At 35.7% G+C, this 7,946-nt stretch overlaps 1 pseudogene; it reads right to left on the reverse strand.

Annotated features, from left to right (window-relative positions):
• Positions 1-2,713: 2,713 nt before the first annotated feature.
• LOC114035990 lies at positions 2,714-4,819 on the reverse strand (annotated as a pseudogene).
• Positions 4,820-7,946: the final 3,127 nt, after the last annotated feature.

Below are 7,946 nucleotides of genomic sequence, written 5' to 3' on the forward strand. Positions count from 1 at the left end.
AGAAGATATCCACATGTATTTATGCAATAAACTACTGGAAGTTAATTTATTTAAATGAAGTATCCACATTCAATACTAATTAGAAGTCATTTCTAATGGAGCCATGCTGGCAGAGTAAAGGTAAGACCTCAACTGAAGTCTCCCAAATTCCCCTTCAAACAATTTTAAACACCTCAAATCAAATTCTGGAGTAGTAGAACCAACAAAAGACTAGGGTGAAACAGTCTTCCAGACCAAGACAAGTTAGGAGGTCAGCAGGAAAGGTCTGTCACTCCTGAGAAAAGTTAATCACACGTGGGTAGAGTGTGGCATTGGATCCACCATGGAGCAGCAGTAGGACTTGGAGGGGACTGAAGCAGCTGCAGAGGTAAATTCAGAGGCTCTCAGACTGCAGAGGATAAGGAGGTCAGATAATTGGCCTGAAAAAGACAATAAAGAACACTTTGTGGGCTTTAGGTTCAGGACACTAATGCATTTTCCAGATGCATTTCTGAGCTGCAGTTCAAGGGCAAAGAGGAGCAGCAACATAGTGGATCAGGGCCCTGGTCACAGTTCCAGGGCAAAGACACATGCTAGCACTTGTGGCTGCAGAAGAACAAGTCCCTTCCTGGGTAAAACAGAAGCACAGGCCAAGACAGAAATAGTCACAACACTCCTTAGATTATACCACCTTGGAAGCACCCAAAACCTAGAGATCCCTGGAACTAGTTCTGAAAATAGCAGTACAAAAAACATGAAGTTTGGGGACAGTACTCCCCATATCAAAGGAGCAGAACAAAAGTATAAGATAAGCTTAAAAGTTAAGATATAGGGCAAAACAAAATGATCAAACACAATAATAAAAAACATAATTATTAAAAAAATTAATATGGTGACAGGGAAAGTCAAGACACAAACGCAGAAGAAAATATGTCAAAATAACTACAAGCGAAGCCTCAAAGGAAAAAAAAATAAAAGTAAATTGAACACAAGCCCAATAAGAATTCCTGAAGGAGTGCAAAAAAGGTTTTAAAAACCAAATAATAGATAACTGAGGAGAAAACATTCAGGGATAGCCACATTTGGGAGAGAAGAGGAACAAGATGTCAGAGAAAAGGTAGTAACTGTCCTGAGCTTTCCTTAAAACCCTTCTAACACCTTTTTTTTATATTAGTGCTTACATTTATTTCAGGCATGCAGTTTACATGCATATTATTGGGCAAAATTGAATTGCAAATATATAAATATCATAACAAGTGTTATCAAATAACATAATTGGCTCTAGGGTTGTAATCGTATTAATGGGCCTGGTAAAGAAGAATCATGAAAGAGGACTGCAGCCCATGGCAATTTTATTTTTAACCAAACTAAAAGTCTTGGTAACACCATAATGGTAATACTTACAAGAAACATAGAAGAGAGAACATTTTTTACTATTATTTTTTTTTCAAAATCATTTCCTTTGCATTTTAGTGAATTAAGCAGGAGAGTTAACAGTGTGTGCATTTTGGCCAGTGTCACCTTCTTTTGTCAGCAAAAAGTAAAGGGAATTAAGCTGGCCATACTGAGAATCTGCCTTTTATACCTGTGTAAGCACTGAACTGTGCTTTGATTCAATGATTGGAGACAGACATGTGTTTTGCAAACTGTTGTTATGTAAAAGTTGTCCACTAAAGCCTAAGTGAGTCTTTGGTAGGCTAATACTGTTTTATCATCAGCAGCAATAAAAATTATATATTTCCCTATCTACCACAGTCATTTTAGGTTCTGTAGTTTTTTCTTTATGATCCAAGGTGGCCCCCGAGGACTTTCTGGATTAAAACACATTAAAATCCTCAAACAACCAGGCACTTAAAACTCAATCTATTCCAAAGACACCAAGAATCAGTGGAGCACATTCTTCCCCTTGAAGAAAAAAAAAAGTAACTGTTTTTTTTAAAATGCTTGTAAATAAATGGAGTCTTATCTTACACTTTGTATATATCTTATCATTATTTGTTGCTATCTACTTAATTACCATTATACCTTTGTACTAAGGTGATATAAACATTATACAAGATATACCACATACCATGTCTCTCTATTTTAAAGTTGTGCAAAAATTGCCCTAACATTGCTCAAAGTGTAAAATTATCCAAACAGTAGTAAATGAACTGCATTAAGCTCTATATAGCAGCATTGCATATGCTTTATCCCAGAAGGAAAAAAAATGTACCCAGTTGTGAGTAGAAATGTTACAAAGGACATCAGCTATTGTAGAATAATCTGCAAGGTTCCTGGGAGACTCATGTTTCTTTTAAACATTATGCCTTAGAAGTTTTTGATAAATTGCTAGTACCCATTTATAAGAAAGTCTCAACTTTTCATGAGAGTGTTGTAGAACTACATGAGTACTTATATATCCTATGTAAATTAAGTCAAATTTCTATCTGAATACAAAAGTATATACTTTAAAGCAAAGTTTTGTGGTGAACACACAATACATTAGCTTTGATCTTATGGTTTATTGTCCTGTTGTAATGCAATTTTAAAGCTTCATTTCACTTCACAGAGTTTGATAACTAAGATCTACATGAAGCATATTGCCTTGTTACATAAAAAATCTAATTGGATCATTATTGTGAAACCTGGCTCCTGCTGATAACTTAAAACTTACAGTCATCACAGATAGTTCAATCAGCTCCAGACAGGGTTGTTGAGTGGTAAATATCTTTCAGTACTTACAGGCCTAAATTTAAGTCTGAAATGTAGTATTTAATTCCATAACCTGTTGTGAGTCATTGACATTTGTTTCCTTTACTCCCTCACCAAAACAGAGATCTACGCTGGCCGTTATGACACTGCTTCCACACTCTTCAGCAATATAATTCAATGGTGGAACTTCAGCGGGGGTAGTTAGCACAGGAATGCCATTTGGATAGAAAGAGTCTTCCAGGCAATCATTTTCTACCTCAGGAAGATATTAACAGTAGAAAAATGTTTATGATAACCATTGGAGCCATAACTACAAGAAGTTTTCATGCTTTCCAAGTCAGAGCAACTGAATTCAGAAAAATGTCTCGAGTTAGTCAGCTACAGATGGAGTGCTGTTGCTGAGAGATGGTGAGTCAAATTCACTGGAGTTCATGCTTTGTTGCTCTTATAGCTGTGCATCCTCTCTGGTCTCATTTATCTTCATGCTACTCTTATTCCTCAGTTTACCTTTAGGTTTTTTGCTTGCTATTTCTTTGGACCACTTGGTGGCACTGGATTTACCTTCTGGCACACAACTAGATGAACCACCAGAATGACCACAGCCAAGAGCACTACTACCATCCTCCACACTACTGTTTCCATTATTGTGTTGGAATTTGTCTGGTTTTGATTCAATATCGATTTGTACCTCCATACTATTGCCTTCTTTGTCCAATGGGATATAGAGATTTAGGATGGATTCTGCCATTGCTCTGGTAGTGGAATTGTCAGTAATTGTTCCCAAACTGACCATGCCAGATTCTCCACGTAGACTGTACCAATCTTTCTGTACACTCACTTGTACTTCCAACCTATTAAAACAGTTGGCCATTGTACTTCCTGATAGACTCCCTGTTATACTAGCTTCAGCTAGTGTCATAGTGTTGGCTGTTTCACTTAAGGTGTCACAAATGGCTCCTATTTGATCCATGTGTCTTCCACTAGCACTGAAACTACCAGTCAGTCCACCAACACTGCCTTCCCTTATGCTAGGGTTATGGCATGCTTCTGCTAATGAAGTCGCATCTACTACTATATTGGTTCCACCAATATTTATATCATTTTCATCATCAAATGTGATCCTGACTCCCTTTCCTTTGCCTGCTGACACCCCATAACCTCCATTTTGACAGAGAGATAGTGGAACAACTCCATAAACATAAGCCAGCATAATAGGAACACCAATGCCTACATTTACCGCAGCTATAACCAGAGATACTATTACAGACAATGTATACCACCTGCTATGGCCAAATTTCATTTGTGTTTTGTAATATCCTTGCCTTCATTTAGGTTATGAATCTTCCATCCAACATAGACTGGGATTCCAATAATCATTGCAGGAATAGCAATGCTAGCTATTAAAGCAATTCCTACAGGAACACCAAGGAGTATTCTTAGCAGCCACAGTATATTCTTCTTATGGATCCAAGGCTTTTTTCCCCAAAAAAACTACATCCCAATGAGCTTAAATAATATAAATATGAGATATCTTTCACATACAGCCAACACAACTCACAAGACAGAAAGCACATGTCTTGTGATTACAACTTACATCATTCATCTTTATTATATATACAGAACATCACTGACATGGTTTTATGTTATCACCTGCTGCTCCAGACTCTTGGCTATAACTAATGGAAGAAGAAAGTATTGTTCTCAGATACAAGCTCTAGGCTTTCTCCTGTTGGCATCATCACAGGTCTGATTTGGGTGCCAAATTTGTTTACAATGGTAGCAAAACTCTGTTCAACAGCCTTCACATCCACAAGTTAATTTAGGACAGGTGGTACAGCCAAATGCTATCACAGCATATCCAAGTCTGGAGCTGGGCACTACCTACAGTCAGGGTCTGCAACAGGCCACCATAGAAGCATAGATTATTCATATTTTCCATCAAGATATGATATCATAGCAAGCAAATATCATGCAAATATCATGGAAACTAAATTACTTGGTGCATTCTGGGCATCTGATATTAACTCTACTCTCAGATTTCAATTCTCAAATATTGTCATAAGCAATTCACAGAAGATCTATGATGACAGGTAATTATATTAGGAAATCTTTCCTTAGAATGCAACAAAAGGAAATTCAGGGCACACCATCAATTGGGCAATGATTAAACAAGCTGTGCTATATGAATGTAATGGAATACTATTGGGCAATAATAAATGAACAGGCATATTTAAGAAAAATTTGAAAGACTTGTATGGACTGATGCAAAGTAAAAAGAGCAGAACCAGGAAAACATGGCACACTGTTTCGGTAATATTGTGTGAAGATCAAATTGGTAAAAGAAAAGAGAGGTAAGAAAGAGAGAGTCAATACCTTGGAAAAAGGAGGACAAAAGTTAACTGTAGGAAACAAGTCCTTAAAAAAAAGAATTGGCCAAATGGAAAAGGAGGTAAAAAAACTAACTGAAGAAAACAATTCATTAAAAATTAGAACTGGGCAATTGGAAAATAATGACTCTATGAAACATCAAGAATCAGTCAAACAAAATGAATAGAATGAGAAAATATAAGAAAATGTATAATAGTTCATTGGAAAATCAACTGACCTGGAAAATAGATCCAGAAGAAATAACTTAAGAATTATTGGTCTACCTGAAAATCATGATGAAAAGACGATCCTGGCCAGCATCTTTCAGGAGATCATCAAGGAAAACTTCCCTGAGGCCTTAGAACCAGAGGGTAAAATAGTCATTAAAAGAATCAACAGACCACCAACTGAAAGTGATCCCAAATTGAAAATGCCAAAGAATATTATAGCCAAATTCCAGAATTATCAAGACAAGGAGAAAATCCTGCAAGCAGCCAGAAAGAAACAATTCAAATATTGTGGAACCACAGTCGGGAATACACAGGACCTTGTAGCTTCTACATTAAAAGATCTGAGGGCTTAGAATGTAACATTCTGAAAGGCAAAAGAGCTTGGATTACAACCAAGGATTAACTACCCAGAAAAATTGAGCATAAACTTTCAGGGGAGGAGATGGACATTTAATGAAATTTGAAACTTCTAGACTTCCTTAATGAAAAGACCAGAGCTCAATGGAAAACTTGATCTTCAAACACAAGACTCAAGAGAGTCATAAAAAGGTAAACAGGACAGAAAAACAACACCACCACCACCACCACCAACAAAACAATATGTTATTAATAAGGGCAAACTGTTTACATCCCCACATGGGAAGATGATATTTATACTTCTTGAGAACTGTATCTGGATTATAGCACTTAGAAGGGATATGAATAGACAGAGGGGATGGGTTTGTTGACATTGATATGATGATTAAAAAAAACTAATGAAGTGGTGAAAAGTAATTGTAATGAGAGAAGGAAAAGAGCAAGCAAAAATGGATAAATTGCATCACACAAACAGGCACAAAGATATATTGCACTAAAGGGAAAGAAGGGAAGGAGATGAGCATTGTTTGAACTTTACTGTCATTGGATTTGGCTCAAGGTGGGAATGATATAGTCAGGTAGGTATAGAAATCTAACTTGCCCTATAGGCAGTAGGAGGGAAAAGGAGAAAGCAAAGGGAAATGGTGATAGATGGGAGTGAAGAAGTAGTAAGGGAAAAGGGAAAGAAAATGGAGGAGACTGAAAGAAGGGAGGGCAGATTGAGGGTGGTGGTTGTCAAAAGCAAAACTCCATTGAGGAGCAAGAAAAGCATAAACAGGGTCTGGCTGAATAGAATGGAGAAAAAGATGCAGATAGTAGTCATAATTGTGAATATAAATGGGACGGACTCTCCATAAAACAGAAAATGGATAGCAAAATGGATTAGAAACCATAACCCTACAAAATGTTATTTACAGGAAACACACTTGAAACAGAGGGACACACACAGGGTAAAAGTAAAAGACTGGAGTAGAACATAGTATGCTTCAGTTGAAATAAAAAAAAAGCAAGGGGTAGCAATCTTGAGCTCAGACAGAGCAAAAGCAAAAATAAATCTTATTATAAGAGATAGGGAAGGAAAGTACATCCTGCTACAAGGTACCATAGACAATTAAGTAATATCATCACTAAACCTATGTCACCAAGTGGTAAAGCATCCAGATTCTTAGAGGAGAACTTAAGGGAGTTAGAGGAAGAAATAAACAGCAAAACTATACTAGTGGGGGACCTCAACATCCCCCTCTCTGAACTAGATAAATTTAACCACAAAATAGACAAGAGCGAAGTTATGGAGATGAATAGAATTTTTAGAAAAGCTAGATATGGTAGACTTTTGGAGAAAATTGAATGAGGATACAAAGGAATATGCTTTTTTCTCATTGGTACATCACAGTTAAACAAAAATTGACCATGTACTAGGGCATAAAAACCTCACAATTCAATGCAGAAAAGCATAAATATTATATGTTATTTTCAAATAATGATGCAATGAAATTATATGTAACAAAAGGGCCATGGAAAGAAAGATAAAAAACTAATTGGAAACTAAATAATCTAACCCTAAAGAATGAATGGGTCAACAACAAATCATAGAAAGAATCAGTAACTTCAACCAAGAGAATGACAATAATGAGACAACATACCAAAACTTATGGGATACAGGAAAACAAGTTCTTAGGGGAAGTTTTATATCTCTAAATGCTTACATGAATAACATAGAGAAAGAGGAGTTCAATGAATTGAGAATGCAATTAAAATAAAAAAACCAGAAAAATTAAAAAAAAATAAAAATCCCCAATTAAATATCAGATTAATAATGCTGAAAATTAGAGATATAATAAAATTGAAATTAAGAAAGTTATTGAACTGGTTCATGGGGAAAATAATAAATAAATAAATAAAACTGGTTAATTTAATTTAAAAAATTAATTAAAAAAAGAAGAAAACCAAATTACCAGTATCAAAAATGAAAAGGGTGAATTCACTATCAATGAAGAGGAAATTAAAACAATAATTAGAAATGATTTTGCCCAACTGTATGCCAATACATTTGACAATCTTAGTGAAATGTATGAATATTTGCAAAAATACAAATTATCCAGATTAACAGAAGAGGAAGCAAAATGATTAAATAATCCCATCTCAGAAAAAGCAGTTGAACAAGCCATCAATGAACTCCTTGGGAAAACATCTCCAGGGCCAGATGGATTTACAAGCAAATTCTATCAAACATTAAAAAAAAATTCCAATATTATGTTGATTATTTGGAAAAATAGGTGAAGAAGGTCTCTTTCCAAATTCTTTCTATGATACAAATAC

The sequence above is a fragment of the Vombatus ursinus genome, unplaced genomic scaffold (assembly GCF_900497805.2).
Source record: "Vombatus ursinus unplaced genomic scaffold, bare-nosed wombat genome assembly UNPS02009573.1, whole genome shotgun sequence".
Lineage (NCBI taxonomy): Eukaryota > Metazoa > Chordata > Mammalia > Diprotodontia > Vombatidae > Vombatus > Vombatus ursinus.